Here is an 18,059-nt window from a genome sequence, read left to right on the forward strand (position 1 = left end):
CGACAGGAGACGTTGCTAATGATAGGGCAGTTGCCAAGGTTTTAGAAGGTAAAACAGATATTCCCATCCCTGCTTTGACATACAGGAAGAAATATTGTAGAGTTTCAGGTTCCTCATGTTCAACTCAGACCTTGAATGAGAATATAGCTAATGTTTTATCCGCTTCTAGTAATTCTCTGAAGAATCAGGTTGGGATTTCAGTGGATGATTGTTCAAAGTTGGAGTGGGCCTTGGGTACCATGATGGAGATTAATTCTTTAGTTTGGGTCTGGTCAGCAAACAATGCCCATGTCTCAATTCCTGGTCTTATTGATGACAACCTTTCACTTTACCATCAATTGGCAAATAGTTTTAATACCTCCCTGAAACAATTTACGTCAGAGATGTTTAACCCTAAGTTCTTTCTTGCGGCTAAGCCTAGGGACTTTTATTTAGGACATGCCCCTCTTACTCTTTCATACCTAAACAAGAAGAAACCTAGAGCATCACCCTTCTTGGAAGGGGGGTCTTTTTGATGAGGCAGTTCTTGATAAAGCCCTAGATGATTCTAATCTTGAGGTTAAGAGGAGGCGTGATCAGGCATTGCTTTCTCAAGTAGTTAAACAGTAAGAATAAGTGTACCATTGTCATTCACTAGCCTTCCTGTTCTCAGAAGCCCCAAGCTTTGGATAAGACAAAGTGGGTTTTGCAGGATCAGCCTGTTGGCCCTCGTAAGAAATTTAGAGGAGGAAAATCTCAGGGTTTAGGCATTGGTAGGGGTAATTCTTCAGCTTCTAGTGGGCAACGGTCTGCTTCTCATGGCCTCGGGTACTTGGACGACTGACTAATTCTTGCGAGCAGCCTGAGAGAGGCTCTCCTTGCGAAAGATGTAGTTCTAAGTCTATGTTCTCAGTTAGGTTTAATAATCAATCTCGACAAGTCAGACCTCATTCTGAAGCAGGAAGCTTATATGTAGGAATGAGAATTCGGGCTACAGTTTTGAAGGCTTTTCGGACACAGAAACAAATAGATACAATTCAAACCTGCATAAGCAAGTTTTTGGGTCAGAAAAGTCCCCTGGCATATCTGTGGCTTCATCTGTTGGAGTATTTGGGTTTGTTTATAGCACTAGTCCCCCTGGGGAGACGTCGGGTTCGGGCACTGCAGCATATGCTTCACAGAAAATGGCAAGGAGAAGACCAGAAAGTCTGAATTCCATGGGACTTAGAAATATGGGAGAATCTTCAATGGTGGGCAATAGATTCTCCTTCAAGGAGTCTCTCTGAAATCAAATTTCCCAGATCTAATGTTGTCATGCGACGCCTCTGATCAGGGTTGGGGAGCAGTAGTACGGAGGTCTTCCATGGCAGGGAGATGGACAAAGGAGGATCAACAAAAGTCCATCATTTGACGGGAGCTAAAGGCAATCCAGCCAGGTCTTCACCCTTTCACCGACAGTGCAGCTCTGTTGTGGGGACCGTCTTCTCAGACAATTGCATGGCAATATCATACCTGAGGAAAGAAAGCAGCACCAAATTGCAGGCTCTAAATCAACTTGCTCAGGAGATCCTTCGTTGAACCGAAGTCCATCAGGTCACACTGCTTACTCAGTTTGTGATGGGGAGGAAGAACGTAGTTGCAGATGCCCTCAGCAGATCAGATCAGATTTTCAGCACAGTGTGGACACTAGCACAAGAGGTGTTCGACCACCTGGTTCACCTTTGGCCGGCAACAGTGGATCTTTTTGCCACAGCTCTCAATTATCGCCTTCCAGTTTATTTCAGCCCATGTCGAGATCCTGTGGTGGCAGGAGTGGATGCTATGCTCCAGAACTGGTTGCACCTGGAGCCGTGTACTTACCCTCCAATTCCCATTCTACAACAAGTTTTGAACAAGAAAAGAGTGTCATCTCAGTGCAGGGTCACACTCACAGCTCCTTGGTGGCCCCAGAAGGAGTGGTGGATAGATCTCTGTGAGATGTCATCAAAAGTACGTTGCACACGTGTTTCCGTATCTCTTTGCCTGACTGTCATTAAGCTCTTTATTATCCCGGTGGGATCTTTATTTTTGTGTATATATCACGTGTTTGATATTTATTAATACAAACCCATGATCTGTGATAGCCTTGCATGAGCCGTCGTTCCCCTGCGTATGTCTTGGGTTTGATAGCCAAGGGCGTATTTAGAGGGGTGCAACCGAGTGGTAATGTTTCTCTTCCAGTAGCCCTTTATTTAGATACTGAAGGCGTTCCCCTGTACGTTTGGAGATATTAGACTGGGACGTAGTATCTTCGCTCCCCTATATTGAAAGGGACGTAAGAGTTCACTCCCCTTCTTTGGCTCCCACCCTCCATGTACAAGGGCATGACTACTTCCTTTACTAAAGAGAGTTGCAGGGGAGGTTGCGGGCGTCATCAGTGAGTTCCACTTCCACGGCATCCTTGGTGGCCTCCCCTTCTTTCTCTCTCCCTGTAGGTTCGGCAAAGATCTCTCTCCTTTGCCCTCTTATCTCGCTCATTGGGTGAAGACTGCAGGTGGGGGGCGCGGTCAGGTGACCTCTTCTAAGGCGCCTCCTCTCGCTGCGTAGGGCAGTTTCCCTCAGAGCCAACAAGAGACCCACTGCCTCCTCAGAAGGAGGCAGTCCCTAGAAGTCCAAGGGCATCAAGGGAAAAGAAGCAGCCTTTCTCTCCTTTGGCCGACGAAGGTCTATCTGGTTCCCAGGACCCCCTCAAACCTCGGGAGAGGAAGGGAAGAGGCAGCTGAACATGAAAGTGAAGATTAGTTGAAGACAACGGCAACTACTCCCACAGGGTGACTTCCTTCACCTTCACTCCGACATCTACAGGATGGTGGACACGAAAAATCATAACCTCTAGGGCAGCTAGGCAGGATCACAATGGAAGCAACCCAGGACACGACCACCAGGAGGAGGAGCAGACACGATCAGGACAGCCGATGCAGGAGCTACAGAAGCGGTTCAGAAAGCAGGAGCTACAGCAATGGCCAGGAATGTCACATGAAAGTCACCAGCAGCGACAGGAATGATCAGGATGGCTGCGGCAGGAGACCAGGAAGAACCGGCCAGAGACTGTCGTCGAGTCAACAGGAGCATAACACAGGAAACATCAAAGCAGATGGACCACAGATACGCCAGAGGCAGTGCCACAGCATACATGAAGGCCAGCAATGACAGCGATCGATGCACATCGGCAGGAACAGAGTCAGAACAGTCCTGACATGGAACTATGCCATTCCAACCAGTTACTGTGGTCGATCCCGAAGCAACAATGAATGAACGTCCAGACACCTTCATGCAAAGATATCCCAACTGAGATGTCCAGCCAACTACTACTGTGCCTGTGATGCTCACTGTCAACCTGAAAGTGAGCATTGCAGGCACAGCAGTAGTTGGCTAGGTGTCTCAGTTGGGATATCTTCGCATGAAAGAGTCCCAGCGTTCATTCATTGTTGCTTAGGGATCGACCACAGTACCTGGTCGGAACAGCACAGTTCCATGTCAGGATCGTTCTGACTCTGTTCCCGCTGATATAGATCGATCGCTGTCATTGCTGGCCTTCACATATGCTATGGCACTGCCTCCGGCGTATCTGTGGTCCATCTGCTCTTGATGTTTCCTGTGTTATGCTCCTGTTGACTCGACAACAGTCTCTGGGCAGCTCTTCCTGGTCTCCTGCCACAGCCATCCTGATCATTCCTGTCGCTGCTGGTGACTTTCATGTGACATTCCTGGCCGTTGCTGTAGCTCCTGCATCGGCTGTCCTGGTCATGCCTGCTGCTTCTCCTGGTGGTGGTGTCCTGGGCCGCTTCCGTTGTGATCCTGCCTAGCTGCCCTGATGGTTACGATGTTTCGTGTCCACCATCCTGTGGAAGATGTTGGAGTGAAGGTGAAGGAAGTCACCCTGTGGAAGTAGCTGCCGTCGTCTTCAACTAATCTTCAAATTCGTCTTCTGCTGCCTCTTCCCTTCCTCTCCCGAGGTTTGAGGGGTCCCGGGAACCGGATAGACCTCCGTCAGCTGAAGGTGAGGAAAGCTGCTTCTTTCCCCTTGATGCCCTTGGACTTCTAGGGACTGCCTCCTTCCGAGGAGGCAGTGGGTTTCTCGTTGGCTCTTCCTGACCGTCAGGTTAGGGAACCGATTTGCATACCCCTGGGTTTTGTGTTTAGGGAGCCGTGGGTGCTCAGACCTAGGTTTGCCAGTTCACATGACATATCAGTCATTGCCACTTGCCTTAATTCAAGACTGGGAGATTGAGCTTTTGGAGTCTGTGAGCAGGGGGTATGAGAGAGTGGTTGTCTGACTTGGTGTGGAACTTAATGGGCCACCTTAGGCAGATGGACTGACATAATGCCCATCTGACAATCAGCCACATTTTCTTTTACTGAGACATCGCAAGCCTGCATTGTCAGTTTTGGTAAGTCACTTTTAAGATACATCAGAATCTTAAGGTTATAATTACACAACAAGCCTGTTTTGAGTGCCATTAACTGCATCCCGCAATCCAATTTTCAATGTTGGGAATCATGCAAATATTAGTTCTGCAGGTTGGTATGAAACAAATGAATTTTCAATTTTAAAATTAATTTTTGAATACTTACCTGCAGAACTAATAGGCACCCTCCCGCCTCCCCACTTTTGCTTAATAGGCCAGTTGATGCACTTGCTTACAGAAGGAATGGCTTGGTGTGGGAGGGCGCTCCGTTGCTCCCCCAGCCCTGGGGGGATTGGGTTGTTTTTACTTTAACAACCGGGAACAAGTGACAATGGTCTAATTTCATAGAGACCAACTGGCTTGTTGCCAATTGTTTTGGATCTTAAGTTCCTCATGTATATATGTATTTATAGGTGTAGGTATGTGGATTATATGTGTATGCATATATATATGCAGTATTTTTATGTCTATATTGAATGTTTAAGATTCAATGTTGGTCAGTTTATCGTGGGCATGAAAGGTACATGCAAATATTAGTTCTGCAGGTAGGTAAGTGTACAAAAATTAATTTTAAAATTGAAAATTCATTTTGCATGTGGAAAATGCATAATAGCTACGTACAGGCAGTCCCCGGTTAATGGTGACCCGGTTTTACGGCGCCTGTCTAGCGATGAAAATCAGCAATTTTCGGGGCCGAAAATCACCGATTTCCACTTATCAGAGCTGATAATTGGGTATTGGCGCCAATACATACCTAACAGAGGCAGGTGGTAACTGAAAATCGGCACTTTTTGGTGCCGATAAGCCCCGAAATTCGCAAAAAAGGCGCGAAAATCAGCAATTTTCGGTTATCATCACACCCTCAGAACGGAACCCCTCCGATAACTGAGGACTGCCTGTATAGGGTAAAAATAGGATACAGTACTTCGAAGCTTTTACCAGAGTTGTATAACTAGCACAACTTGTCAAGAACAAAGTGTCATGACGCCAGTGTAGTTTATGGCCCTTGTAATGTGACAGATATAAGAACCAGTGAAATTACTCTGTTAAAACATGAAAGGAGTGTTTTAATAAAAATAATTCATATACAATTTTTGCAGTTGCTCTGAAACAGCAAGAAAAATATAATATACAGGATGAGCAGAGTGAAGTCTAGTAGGCTACCCAAAAATGGCAACAAAAGGAAACATAGAGGATTCTTAAGAAGAGAACGTCCCCTTATATTTCATTTGATGATAATTTGTGGCATTGTTGACATAGAAAAACAGTTTTCTCAATGTAACAGACTCTCGTGTGTTTAATTGCCTTCAGAAACATGGGGTTGTCAAGGAATACCTCTTTGGCCTAGCCTAGCCTGGTGACTGTCTTACAGAAGAGAGTAATGGTTTGATAAATTAATTTCTCCAAATGCATGAACTATTGCAGTACCAAACACTGTTAACATTTCTTCAGAAATTATAAAGGGGATATTTGATAGTTGCATTAATCTAAAGTGCCACAGGGTAGTGAATGGTGTCCTTATTACCTCGTTGTCAGTGGTAGTTGGAAACTAATCCCTTACTGTATTTATTCTAGATTAGGTTATTGCCAGCACAACCATGCAGAAACTAAGCTTGCCAGTTTAAAAATCAAGAATTATTCCAAGAATCGATGAAATGCTAAATAAATTAACTAAGCATTTGCATCACAGCTTGACGTCAGATTGGTTAAAATTATGACGGACGAGCACAGGTTTATGATCTCTTATCCGTAATTCTAAAAACCGAAAACCTTGAAAAACCAAAATATTTTTAGAAGAAAAATAATCATTAGCAAAAGTCAAACAGTACAACTATATTTATAATAATGATGATTTAAATAAAAGTTGTTTGTTCCTACACAATTTACAAACCATTGGTCTTTCCATAAGGAATATGCTCACCACAGCTGGAAATGGCCATTTAACTTTTAAACATGGTGGTAAGGTAGTTAACTATCGGGTACTGGGTGGGAGTCCCGCTTCTCCGGCTGGTACGCACTCGCTTTGCTTTCAGCCGTCATGCTACGTGGAGCTCCTGTTGCACCCTCTGCCTGCCTGGCATTTCGCTTTGTTTCAGTCATCATTCCCGGTGGGATTTGCATTTTGTTATTTTTTATATATCTTTGTGTGCTTGCTTGTGTATTTGTGTTGCAGTGCAAACCCATGAATCATCTAATAAGTGTCTGGAGTGTAAAGCCAGTACTCAGTGCATCTGCCCTGGTACTGGTTCTAGAACCTTCAATTGCTACCACTCCTTCCTTTGATGTCGACCCTCATGTCCTCTGCACCAGTTGCAGGGGGCATGATTGAGTGTCATGACTGGTTGCCAGTGCAAAATGGGGGTGGTGGGTGGGGAGTTCATGCAGAGGAGGAACTACAAGAAGAAGGCCTCCAAGGTGTCATCCGGTGGTAATAGCCCCCCAATGACACCATTGGTTGCTGATCCTTCTTGTTCTTCCTTCCTCCTGTGCAACTCCCATGCTTTTCTGTTCCCCATGTAGGAGTGTTCTCCCCTTCTTCACCAGGCGGAAGTCAGCGTTAGGGAGCTGGCAACCAGCACAACCTCTGCTAGGTGGTCTTTGCTCGTTTTGGGTTTGGGGGGGGCGAGGAACCCCCTTCAGAGTGAGAAGTGACTGCCAACCCTAACCCTACTTTCTTTCCAGGTGTGGAAGGAGACCGAGAAACTCTGGGAGACGTGGCACTCTCTGGGTCCCTTAGGCGTTCCCTCAATGCAGGGCTTGCCAAGTCACCTGAGGGCTTCTAATGTCCCTTCCATGCCCCCAGTGACTCACGCTGCTGTATCAATCACTTCTATGACTCTTGTGATGTATGCTATGGCACCCTTGTCAACCATCGTATTTACTCGTGCACATCCATTGACGACCTCTGCTGTGGTTGATAAGACTTAGCCGCATGCCCTGCTGTGACCTACCAGCCTGTAGACCTGCCTCCCAGTGTTGTCTCTGCTCCCCCCTCCATTAGGGATCAGCTCCTCCACACGCTGCTGAAGAAGGTATCCAAGAAGAAGTTGAAGAGGAGGGGTTGCAAGGTGTAGTCTTTGTCGCCGTCATCTGCTGCCTCCTCCCCTTCCTCCAAAGCTCAGCAGTGGAGGAAGAATGAGGTTGCTTCTCCCGCCCGGAAGAAGTCCCGCATTGGGTCTTCCAAAGGGGTGCCTCCCTCCATGGGTGAGACATGGGTCTCTTACTGGCTCTCCCCAGTCTTCGGACACGGGGCCATGCCACGTGTCTCTCAGAGACCCAGTGACTTGGGAGCCTTGAGTGCACGGGTATCCAAGAGTACCCGCGTACTGATACTAGTTCCAGGAAGTCACCTTCCGGGACTAGTGTAGTGCCTACCTCTTCCTGTGTCTCTTCAGACACTTGGGTAGAGAAAGCCATTGATGAACATTCCTTACATGATGCGGGGGCTCCTAATGTGCGGACCTACAAGGAGGACAGTGTCACCCCAGGTACTCGGGTTTCCAGCAAACCCTGAGCCACCTCTGCTGGTACCATGAAGTCAGCTTCATGGACTGGTTCAGACACTACATGAGAGAAGGTGATTAAACAAACAGGTGCTTCCTCACCTCCTGACAGTACTTGCTCGGGTATGCATCCAGGGTCCCTGTACAGGTGTAGCCCCAACTTGAGAGTCTGATCACCGGAGAAGCTTCAGTTCCCCCCATCACAGTCTTCTCATCAGGAGGCCACAGCCTCAAAGAAGACTGGGACATGTCATGAGGACAGCCTGAGCTCACACCTGAGAGAGGGTGTGATCGCTCTCCCTTGGTCAGTTCGAGCTCATGTTCACATGAATGAGCCTGCTCACCTGGGGATAGCTCCGTGCGCATTTGCGTGAGTCCATGTGCTCTCCTCAAGATAGCACACCCCCACTCCTGCATGCATGGGGATGCTCTCCTAGACCCATGCAGCCATCACCACTGCGGGTTTTGGTGGTCGCACATGGCTTTCCTCTCCTGCCAGGGCTTCAGCTTCCGACAGGACAGGGAAGAGTGCCCGATCCCTCTCACCTGTTCTCTCAACCTCCTGGGGTTACACTGGGAGGCATGAGTAGGATAGAAGGGTCTCCAGTTGGGATGCCACACCCAACACAGTCCCACCACGAAGGCTTACATTCCGGGTTTGGTCCTTGGACACAAGCCCAAGTGGTCGAGAAGGGATCAGGGGGTTCTGCCCAATTTCTCCTCCTGCAGGGAGAATAGATCGGGAGGACAGTGTTCTGGAAGAACCCAATGGTCCTCTCCCTCAGGATTCAGACACCCCCAAGATACAAAGGACCTTTATAGAGAATGAGAAGCCAATTCTTCAGCACAATGATGTTGGGGAAGGGAACATGGCCGCATCCATGGATCGGCCATCGAAGCGTATTGGGGACCGAATAAGGAACCCAAGACTTTGGTGGGCTTCCCATGGTCCATGCTCTCTGAAGGGGTGCTAGAGCAGGTGAACTCTCGTATCTGGGAGAGATACTATGTGCTCTCAGAGGAGTCATTGCCGGTGAAACAGGTGACTCGGACTTGGTGCTTCTAGGTCTGGGTCTGATGCTGCGGCAGCTTGGTGCTGATGGTGTCACCCTCATGCATCAAGAAGAAACCTGTGGATGAACCTGGTCTTACTGAGGAGGGATGCAGTCCTAATCATACTAAATATTTCCAAGTTCTTTGGCCTGGAATCGGCTCTGGCTCTATGGAATGGACCGTTGCTGGGATCCACCTCTCTCTTCCTTTGAGACCAGGTAGGTGCTGCGGTGGACAAGATCCATGTCAAGAATAACGACCATCTTGTTCACTAGGCAGTGGCCAAGACTTATAAATCTTCACATCCCACTGCAGCCCAACCTTCGGGTCAGGCTAGCACTTCCTCCACAGGCCCTAAAAAAAAAAAGCCAGGCCTCAAAGGATCCCCGGGGAACACCCAACCTTCTAATGCCCCTGCCAAGAGAGGCATGCAGCTGTGCCTCTTTCAACCCTCCTTCCAGTCTGGAAAAGGGGCAAGGGTAAGAAAATGAGAGGAGGACTATAGGGGTTGCATTTCCTCTATATGCTGCCAGTGGTGGTGGGGTGCCTGTTGAGCCATTGGGCAACATGGCAGCGATACTGAGCTGAAACCTGAGTAGTAAATGTCCTTCAGGAGGCTATCTAATTCCCTGCGAGTTTTGACCACCCTTCACCAACAACCCGGTCCATCTCCCTACGTACGTTTACGGCTCACCGAAGGACCTCGCCCTCCGGGCAGAGGTAAAAGTGATGCTGAAGAAAGGTGCTGTGGAAGTTGTGACAGATCAGTTACCAGGCTTATACAACTGAGTCTTTCTAGTAGAGAAAGCAACGGGGGGTTGGAGATGGTCACAGATCTCCTCCCTTGAACCGATTCATTCGCCAGACTTGGTTCACAATGGAAACAACACGGCTGGTGTTGCAGCCATCAGGGAGTCTGACTTCATGCTTACGGTGGATATGAAGGATGCATATTTCCAAATAACCCATCCATCCATCCTCTAGCAAGTACCTACGCTTTATCCTCAGAGAAACAACATTCCAGTTCAGGCACACTGTTTCAGGCTTTCAACTGCTCCCTAAGTGTTCACATGAGTGTTCATTCTTGTGTTAGCTTGGACCCATTCACACGGGATGCATCTGCTAAGGTATCTCAACGATTGGCCAGTCCTGGCGAGCTCTCGGTCGCAGTTGCTGCAGGACAGGGATCGCCACCTCAGATTTTGCCATGACCTGTGGGTTGTGGTAAATATCAAGAATCCAGTCTCACACCCAAACAGAGGACAGAGTACATGGGCATGCTGATAGAAGCGGCAGCAGTGAGAGTCTTCCCCTCAGACTCGTGTATTAGCAGGCTCAGGAAGGCAGCGTAGCTGTTCTTGTCTCAGCAGGAGCAACCAGGTTGGCAATGGCTGGTCGTTCTCCGACACCTGTCATCCTTGGAGAAGCTGGTTCCTCATGGGTGGCTTCACCTTCGTTCTCTTTAATGGGAATGAAAGATTCTGGTCTCCAGCATGGGACTCCATGTCCTTTCCCATTCCTCTCTCGGAGGAAGTAAGACAGGACTTCACCTGGTGGCTGGACGACAGGAACCTCGTAACAGGAGTGTCTCTGCACACTCCCCCTCCCTGAGATGCTTCTGTTCTCAGATGCTTCAACCAAGGGATGGGATGTCACAGGTGTGTAGAGCCAAAACAACAAGCATCTTTACATCAATATCCTGAGTTGAAGGAAACCTTCCTGGCTCTCCAAGGGTTTCAGGATCGAGTGACGGGACACAGTAGTGGCATATGTCAACAAGCAAGTGGGCTTAGTGTCTCTTTCACTTCACCTGTTGACAGTGCAGGTGCATGAGTGGGTAGTGGCATGCTCGGTGGAGCTGTCGGCCAGATACTTTCCAGGCAAGAACAACGTAATGGTAGACAAGCTCAGTTACCAGGGTCAGTTTCCAGCAAGTACTGACATAAACAACCGAATCGAGAAACATTTGTTTGCCGAGGTTAGTTAACATAACTGACAAATGTTTTTAGAGTTGCATTTCAGTTGTCAGCTTGTTAAAATCTTGCTTATTTTCAATGTAATTCCATGAATAAAAATAAAATATATTTTTAGTCATCCTTCATGCAACAGAGAATGTGTTAAGAAAGTATGCCACCAAATTTAAGCAGGAGGTTAAAGCTGAGTCTGAAGAAATGAATAATGAGCAAACTGCAAACTGTTTTAGAAGAAGAGGCAACATCTGAATCTGGCAAAATCACATGTACTTTTTTACTTTTTGGCATTTATTTATAAAGTAGTGACATTTTTTAAACCCAGCTTTGATAATTTAACAAAGAAACCTACCTCTGAATTGAGTGTCATTCAGCAACTAATGCTTTGGTGATGTCGGTAACATGAATCAGCTGAGGATTTCAAGAATATAAACAGAACCAGAATGCAAATGGTGCATGGTTGCCATGTTCATATTTTTTAACATGATAATATGACAATGCAGGCAGTCCTTGCTTTTCGGCGGTGTGGGTTAACAGCTTTTCGGTTCTACAGCACTAGGCTAACAACATCATTAACCAGATTTTCGGCGACAGTAAACAAACTTCGGCATCGGTAAGCAGTTTATCGGTACCAACAAGCAGTTTATTGGCACTTACAACGTCGTAAACACCATTTATTACCATCATTTTCGGCAAATTTTGGTTAGCGGTGCTCAGCCAGGAACGGAACCCCCCGCCGTTAACCTGTATAGTAATACTGTATGTGCAATATAATTGGATGCAGTAAAACAATAGATTTATCAAAATTATCATTATTATCAGTACAACTATAATTCGACTTTTGCAAATGGTATTTGTCAGTGTAACAATCTCTCTCTCTCTCTCTCTCTCTCTTCTCTCTCTCTCTCTCTCTCTCTCTCTGATCTCCATCCTCTCTCTCTCTCTCTGGTTTTAGAACTCCGGATGAAGGATTGTAAACCTGTATTGATATAACAAACGAATCGAGAAACAGCTGATTGCTGACATCATTTACCGTAAGTAGTAAGCATTTATTAAGAGTTAAGTTGTTAAAACTTGCCGATCCTGAATGGTGGCTTCCATGAAAAAACTAAAATACATTTTTATTCATCCTTCAGGCAATGGAGATCTTAAGAAAGAATACCAGTACATTAAAGCTGTAGGTTTTATTATGTGAGGCTTAATAAAATGAAAAACGGGCCGGTGAAAGTGATGTCCGGAACTGGCGAAATCGCACTTACTGCTTATACAGTTAAGTAATGTGCATGTTTTAAACCCAACTTTGTTAATTTACAAGGAAAAGTATCCCCAAATAATATTTTTTGTAGCAACTAATGGCAATGATGTTGTCGGTCGGTAGTACTCGATCAGCGGAGGTTTTGAGAATGTAAAAATATCAAATGCACATGGTGCATGACGACAATGTTTATTATTTGTAATAACGTAACAATATCATAATACATGCAATATACTGTAATTGGATACAGTAAGCAAAATAACCATTATTTAAATCATCATTATTATAAATATAATTGTACTGTTTGGCTTACCACCAGTCAGTGGAGTCTCTTTCACTTCACACTTGGAGACTGTCCAGCACCTCTTGTGAGTGAGAGGGTTTTCTCACCACACAGCAACAGAGATGTCTGGATACCCTCAATAATCCTCTGCAGCTTTGTACCAGGGAAAATGGGCTGTCTTCTGTGGTTGGTGTCATAGATGGGATCTCTCTCCGGTTGGAGCTACGATTCAGCAGGTAGCAGACCTTCTCATCTTTCTTCGCCAAGAGAGGCTCCTCTCTGTCTCAGCTGTAAAGGGCTATAGGGCTGCCCTGGCCTAGTCATATGCCTGAAGGGTGTGGATATCTCCTTCTCGCTGGAGATTTCTCTACTGATGAAGAGCTTCGAAAGGTCTTACCCTCCCAGGAAACTCAGACCCCCTGAGTTGGATGTGGCTCTTGTTCTGAGGAGCCTGACTCATGCACCATGAGCCTCTACGAGAGTCATCAGGCAAGGGTATGACCCTCAAGACCTTCCTTTCAATGGCATTGGCAAAGATAGTAGGCGAACTGCATGGACTTTCCATCGATGCTAAACGTTCGAGGGGATGGGGATCAATCACGCTCGATTTTATCCTGGATTTCTTGGCAAAGACTCAGAATCCGTCAGTCCCTGATGCCAGATTTGAGTCTTTTATGATCCCTTCCCTAATGGACTTTGTTGGTAATGATCCAGACGAGATGCTACTGTGTCCTGTTAAAGTGCTTTGGAGTTATCAGAAGAGGACTTGCCATCTCAAGCCTGAGTGTTGATGACTCTTCGTTAGCATTGGCTTGACCAAGGAAGAGGTGTCCAGGAACACTATCTCTTTCTGGCTTCGTGAGACAATCAAAGGGGCGTACTCTCCGTCAGGCGAGGAGGACTCCAGTATGTTCCGGGCGAGAGCCCATGAAGTCAGGGGCATTGGTATGTCCCTCACGTTCAGGAAGAATCTGTAGGTTCCTCAGGTTCTGAAGCAGGAATGTGCTCACCCCAGACCACTTTCACCACCTCCTACCTCTGAGATATTGCCCATAAGCCCCTGGACACATTTTCCTTAGGTCCTGTGGTGGCTGCTCAACAATTGTGTAGCTCTCTCTGCTCCTCTAAGAGGACAGGTAGCATCTTGTCTAAGATGTACGGTTGCAAAAGGAGAGTATGGTGTGTGTGTGTGTGTGACTAGTCCTCCTGCCCTCCCTCTTTCCTTCAACCTTACCCTCCCCTGCGAGCAAAGGGTTATCGAGCCGTCACGAAGCTGGAACGAGCGTTGGTGCAGGTGACTTTTCTATAACTGAGTAACCATTCTATAATCTATTGATGTATAGAAGCAACCCTCCCCTCTCTCTAGCAAGGAGAGAGGGAGGGCCAGTGTAAACCCATTGCTTATACATGGCTTTAACATTGTCTCCGATACAAGATTCGACCTAGCCTTTTTCTCAAATGATGCTCCTTTTATAACCCATTTATTTGAGAAAGTGCCCAGAAGTCTGACAATTGAACTTTCAGTTGCTATACTTCATTCAGTTTGTCAGAGACACGGTCCTCTTCCTTGATCTTTCGACCAGGAAGAAGACCTACTGTAGGTGTGGCGAACTAACAGTCAGTTCAGGGACTTACCCAGATTCCTCCCACCAAGAAGTAAGTCTTCCTATATAAAGAACAAAAGGTTTGTATATTGTGTAGGAACAAATGACAAATTTTAAAAGTAATTTGTCTTTTTCCTAACTATACAACCTGAGGTCTTTATAGTTGAGTGTCCACCTCATGACACCCCTCAAGCTGACAAGCACATACCTGGGCCGAAGATAAATTGTGCTCTGCCAACCAGGGTGGGCAGGACTCCCACCCAGTCGTTTGGTAGTTAACTACCATACCATCTTGTTTAAAAGTTAAGTGGCTGGTTTCTAGCTGCGCTGAAGGTAATTCCTATATAAAGACCTCGGGTTTGTATAATTTTGAAAAGTACAAATTACTTTTAAAATATGTCATATTATTTTACTTTAACATCCTGAGTGAGGCTTGAATTGGGGACTTATCGATGTACTGTATGCTTGCTTTAGTCTTTAGTGTATATTGATGTTGCTGGGGAAAACATTAATGCCTGTATACTAATGTAAGCCTAATAAACTTCCTGTATATTTATAATGATCAGTTTCTTTATCTTGCAGACAATTCGTGATGCACCGAATGGAGACGTGGTCAGAGGTCCTCAGAAAGTGAAGTTGAAGTAATTGTTAAAAAGGAAATGTATTTCTTGGTCTTCTTGGGAACCTTTTAAGACTGCTGTCCACTTTATTTTCTGTAAGTATTTAAAAGATTATTGGTACGTTTGAGCACTGTCGAACATGTATGATGTGAAGTGTAACTTTTGAGTTGTTCCGACACAATATACAAACCATTGCTCCTTTACATTAGGAATTACTTTCAGCAAATCTGGAAATGGCAGTTGAACTTTCGAACAAGGTGTTTAGGCAGTTAACTACCGTCCCCCTCGATACTGGACCACCTTGACGTGGTAAGGGGACTCTTGAACCCCAGGAATTTGTTCCTGGTTTTGAGTCCAAGAGTTCCTTTATATCAATATACATTTGTTTGGATTAATTTTTGTGGAATCTTCCACTTTTGCTAAAATTTATAGGACCTGATAAATAGGAAAAGGTATCATAGCTGGGATTGGGTTTATGTCCAGAGCTAAATAGTGGGAACTGTGGTAGGACCATCAACTGCCCGATAATGTCCAGACCTGAGAGTTATCAGATTTATAGCTCAAAGGCAGGACTATTCTTTAGGGCTGGACCATAGAACCCAAGGGCGGGCGGGGCAGGGGCGGGTCTGGTTCTGGGGATAGAACTCTCGGCATTCTATGTGGTTTGCCCATAACATGATTAGGGTGGGGATGATTGCATTCTTGTAATATTCTCAGTCCTAGCAAGCGGGTTTGGCTTACATTTGGGCCACTATAATCGTGTTGTGCCATCCCCTATGGGATAGGGTAGGGAGCTGACATTTGGGAGTCAGTTCTCTCTTGTGCCAGTGGTGGAAGAATAAAATTCCATGAAAAGCTGATGATATCTTTTTAAGGTTTTCAGGTTAATTTTTTTTTTCTCTCCCTCAAATCTTTATGCTAAGTGAAAATAAAGATTCGAGTACCCCATAACCCTTTGATGGTAGTGACTCGGCACAGTTGACAACCGCTGGAGCCTCCTCTAACAACCTCTCTTTAGGAAAAACAAAAAAGAAGCCAAATGTAATCACACTGGAACCTTATGCTCCAGTGCACAGCAAATCCAAAAGAAGTAAATATCGTGTTGACCCAACCTTGACTCATTTTGACTCTCTCTTTGGGAGTGAAAGTTGGTCAAGGTTTCTAACCATGGAAACAGAACAACAAATCTTGGCCCTAAAGTTGGAAAACTTCTTATTAAAAAGACACTCAACAACAGAAATGTTGTTTAGACAAATAAAAATGAAGACATGGCTTATAGAAGCCACAACAAAAAACCAGTCTGAAGACTATCTATCCATGAAAAGTATCGACAGTGGAATACAAAAGTAAAGAAGCATGACATTATGAACAGCATTCTGGGTACTATTGTACTTCCTGAAAATAATGACGAACCGGTTGATAAGAATGTCCTGTTGGACTCTTAAAATGAGATACAGTATACCAAAGTCCAAGGTTGTGAGGTATATATAATACCAAGTAAACAGAATAATAAAGTAGAGGCAGTCCCCGGTTATCAGTGGGGGTTCCATTCCAAGGGTGTGATGACAACTGAAAATCGCCGCTAACAGAATATTTGGGATTTTCAGGGCTTATCGGCGCCAAAAAGCACCAATTTTCGGTTATCGGTGCCTCTGTTAGGTATGTATTGGCACCAATACCCAATTATTGACGGCATTAAGCATAAATCAGCGAGTTTCGGCACCAAAAATTGCCGATTTTCGTCACTAGACAAGCGCCATAAAAATGGATCGCCGTTAACTGGGGACTGCCTGTATTAAGAATTGCAAAAATGAAATTTGAGAGCCAAGATCTACCTCAAAAAATAAACATTTTGGGCCAAAATAGAGAACTGAGACCTTATGTTCCAAAGCCACTACAATGTTAAAATTGTAGTAAATATGGACACACAAAGAAAAACTGTTGAAATGAACCTGTATGTGCTTATTGTGGATCTGACGAACATGCCACACAGTGGAAATGTAGTGAGCCAAAATGTGTAAACTGTGGACAAGATCATTATGCAAGGTCCAAAGAATGTATGTACCATATACAGTATACAATACAGAATTGAAAATGTTACAAGAACAAACAGGGATGTCTATAAAAGTGGCTAAGTTGGAATTAAAAGTGAGAGGAATGCAAGATCCATCTAAGAAACAAATTCTTCAATAACAGGAACCAATAATGAAACAAAAGTACATAGAAATAGAAGTAACGAAGCACAGAAAAGTAAATCGCAAGAAGAAATGAATGCCCAAGGGAAAAAAACTAAAATGGTAAAGAAAAAGCAACTGGTACAAATGATATGGATAACATTTTATCAAAGCCATTTGAAATATTAATACAAAATAGGAACACAGGAGGATGCTACTACAGAAGTAACAGAGGAGGGACCTGATAGACTGGAAATTAACGATAAAAAAAGGCCATTGAAAAGAACACCACCCAAAACAAAGAAACCAACAATTGTTTGAGAAACATCGGTCAAATCAAATACAATAGATGTGAAGAAAGAACAAAAACAAATTAACAGATATCCAAAATCCCGAAGAAGTGGAAGACAACCTTACCATAGACAACAATGAATACGTCAAAGGAGAAGAGATTACTCCATCACCAATAATTGGTACAACAAGAACAAAGAAAGAAATATACATGACAACACTTGTGGATGTAATGATTGTTTCATTGCATTGCTCAATAATAACAAAAACATAACAAAGGATGGTTTAACAAACATTATAAGAAATTTTATGAAATATAGAAAAAAACCCACAGATTTGAGTACCCATGAAAAAGGTTGCATGCGCATTGAGCACTTAGTATATCATAAAGAAAAACAAATGAATGTCGTGAATAAATTATTAGGAAAATTCCAAGTTGATGATACAAAAAAAGAGAAGAAAACTCGACTGCTATATAATAAAATATTTTCAATAGCTATATTATACAATGGAACGTAAATGGTCTGCAGACCAGATTACACCTAGGAGAAATACAACGATTACTAAAAGAATACGAACCAATGATATTATGTTTACAACATGTCAACAAAACAATATCAACAATAGGTAAATATACCTTAGCACCTTCATCTAGAGAGGAAGAAGGAATTTAGGTACAGCTATATATGTACTTAACAGAGTATGTTATGACAAAGTACCTGTAAACTTTACTGATCTGCAAATATCGAGTATTAGAATATGAATAAAAAACAATAATTGTCATTTATAATTTATACAACCAACCTAATAAAAATTATGACTTTGACAAGCTTAAAGAATTACTTGATAATGCCAAGGAAGCTACATTAACAGTAGGTG

The 18,059-nt window shown here is 44.5% G+C and overlaps 1 protein-coding gene across 2 annotated transcripts in view; it reads left to right on the plus strand.

The window, feature by feature from the left end:
* Nucleotides 1–18,059, plus strand: part of LOC136855348 (zinc finger protein 271-like) — a 38,886-nt gene that overhangs the window by 3,610 nt on the left and 17,217 nt on the right. For both annotated transcript variants that reach the window (XM_067132262.1, XM_067132263.1), the window contains exon 2: nucleotides 14,678–14,810. The gene's annotated coding sequence lies outside the window, so the exon portion shown is untranslated. The remainder of the gene's footprint in view (nucleotides 1–14,677; nucleotides 14,811–18,059) is intronic.

The sequence above is a fragment of the Macrobrachium rosenbergii genome, chromosome 31 (genome assembly GCF_040412425.1).
Source record: "Macrobrachium rosenbergii isolate ZJJX-2024 chromosome 31, ASM4041242v1, whole genome shotgun sequence".
In the NCBI taxonomy this organism is placed as follows: Eukaryota; Metazoa; Arthropoda; class Malacostraca; order Decapoda; family Palaemonidae; genus Macrobrachium; species Macrobrachium rosenbergii.